The 2,630-nt window shown below is 38.8% G+C and overlaps 1 protein-coding gene across 2 annotated transcripts in view; it reads right to left on the bottom strand.

Annotated features, from left to right (window-relative positions):
* Positions 1-2,630, bottom strand: part of LOC108241808 (tyrosine-protein kinase SRK3-like) — a 113,643-nt gene that overhangs the window by 64,004 nt on the left and 47,009 nt on the right. The gene's annotated exons all lie outside the window — the stretch shown is intronic.

Below are 2,630 nucleotides of genomic sequence, written 5' to 3' on the forward strand. Positions count from 1 at the left end.
GAACACCTCACCAGGGAGGCGTCCAGGAGGCATCCTAACCAGTTGCCCGAGCCACCTCAACTGGCTCCTCTCGACGTGGAGGAGCAGCGGCTCTACTCTGAGTCCCTCCCAGATGACCGAGCTTCTCACTCTATCTCTAAGGGAGAGCCCAGACACCCTGCGGAGGAAACTCATTTCAGCCGCTTGTATTCATGATCTCGTTCTTTCGGTCACTACCCAAAGCTCGTGAACATAGATGAGGGTAGGAACGTAGATCGACCGGTAAATCGAGAGCTTCGCTTTTTGACTCAGCTCTCTCTTCATAAACTAACATAAACATAAACTTGGCTTCATGTTGGTGACTCAGCTCCATTTCCTGAACACGTTTCTCCTTGTACTTTCTTTAGCTCTCCTCAGACCACTAGTAAGGAAAGTAGATAAACCTTTGTTTAAAAATCCAATTTTAACTATTAAGTGATTCCAATTCATTCTTGCCCAAGTTTTGAGCAACATTAAATTTTCTCCTCCTCCACTTTGAATGACCAACCATTAAATGTACAGAAGGGGATTTCATTAAAGATTTTAGTGATTTTAGGACATGACCTTTTCTATGATATGACCATCTTTTAATAGTTGGCAATTTTAACATGCTGTGAGGCTGGACCGTTGGTAAAAAAATTTATGAACATTACTGACTCTTTTAATTTCATGCAGTCTGTCACTGGCACCACTCACGTTCTAAGGAATAAATGTGTCCACTCTAGAAATCTGGAGAACTGTTTAATTGGACCAATATTCTGTTTTAGACATTGAAATTAGACAAACAGAATCGTGCAGTTGTGAAATCAAGTTTTTTACAAATAAGACTTATTGCCAAGGTGAAGTCATATCTCCTTACCAAAAGAACTTGAAAAAGTGATTCATGCTTTTATTACCTCAAAGTTAGACTGTTGTAATGCTTTAGATAAATCATCTCTGCATCACTTGCATCATCCAGAACACAGCAGCTTGTCGTTTGACAGATACTACAATACATAAACACATAATTCCAATTCTGACTTCTCCCCATTGTCCATTTCCTAGTTGATTTAAAGATTTTACTGCTTGATTTAAATTTTTAAATAGTCTAGCTCTAATATATGTATGAGATCTCCTCAACATCTACACTCCAGTAAGAGCAATTGGTCAACCAAACAGTTTCTCCTAGATATTACAAAGTTCAAACTAAAATATGGAAGTGATCAGGCTTTTGCAGTTGTTGTTCCAAATGCAGTTAACCCCAAAATTAATTTAAATTCAAGTTTGTAAGACAATAGAAAACATACTATGGGGCTGAATGCTTTAGCAATGTATTGTATATTATGAGGTTTTGTATTCCTAATGTAAAACAGCAACAATTTGATTTCACTCACTTTTTTGATAGTTTATTTGTAAATTACAAAGATCATTTGTATCAATGTCACACATCATCTAGTGAAACCACCACTTTCACACAATGGTTCTGCAATAAGGTCACAAAAACTATCCCCTCTTAAAGCCAACATTAAGCCAGCCAAATCCCGCAATGAGGTCAGCTTACAAACATGACACTGACATCACAGAACCACTATCATCAGTATCATGAGCATCAGTGCTATCAATAGATTGTCTTTGAGACTCCATCCATTGTTGGCTCTGAGGTATACCAGCAATAATTTGTCTTTATTACCCCATTCAACCGTGATCATTTCTCACTCTTCCTGAGAGCAGTTCACTCCTTCTTTTATTTCTCTCCTAGACAGCCTTGTGTTTTGTTTCAGTAGTTTTTGTTACTTTAGTTTGCTTAATATTGTTCAAAAAAATTAATTTACACTAATCTCCATATGCTTTGATATCATCAAACATGGATTAATTCTATGACCAACACAGGTTGCATATTTGTTCCACTCTCACATGAGAACTTCCTCAAACTAAAAGCACTGGTGTAAATTCTAGTCAGTCAGACTCCTTATCTTGTCTCCATGATATTAGGATTCTAGATGCCAAAACAAAGTTGTTTATCTGATGTGAGGCCCTGACTGCATGAAGTTTCTCACTGTGCACAACTTTCAGCGAAACCCTGAATAGCCACAGAACCAGGGGTGGAAATTAGCACCCGCCACCGGCCAAATTCGGGTAAATATTTGAAGTGGCAGGTGAATTTGATCAACACACACGCCACTGTGGCGGGTTGGCAATTTGAACAGAAAAGGTGTTATTTGTCCTTCAGTTGTTTACCAACCATCAAGAAGAAGAAGAAACAATTTGAGGAGTAGCATTAGCAATGTGGCGGAACATGTCGGGAGTTAAGCGGGTGGCAGACAACAAAAATGTTTTTCAAGAGTAGTCGAGGGAAGAACTGAAAGTTAAACAACGTTTTTTTTAACTAAATCAATGACGTCATGACGTCGGTCAGTGTGCGTTCGCGCCTACGGCCGGTGTTCTGACGATCTGCGCTTCCTCGTCAGATTTTCCTACCGTAGCATGGCTAAACAGCTATGTCTAACGGTCTTTCTAAAACCACAAAAATCACTTCCTTCATCAGAATATCCTACCTATAAGCGGGTAGCACAAATAGATCTATGCATTAAAAGCAGCAAGTGTCTGAAAAACATTACAACTTACATACAAAA

The sequence above is a fragment of the Kryptolebias marmoratus genome, linkage group LG8 (assembly GCF_001649575.2).
Source record: "Kryptolebias marmoratus isolate JLee-2015 linkage group LG8, ASM164957v2, whole genome shotgun sequence".
Taxonomy (NCBI): Eukaryota; Metazoa; Chordata; class Actinopteri; order Cyprinodontiformes; family Rivulidae; genus Kryptolebias; species Kryptolebias marmoratus.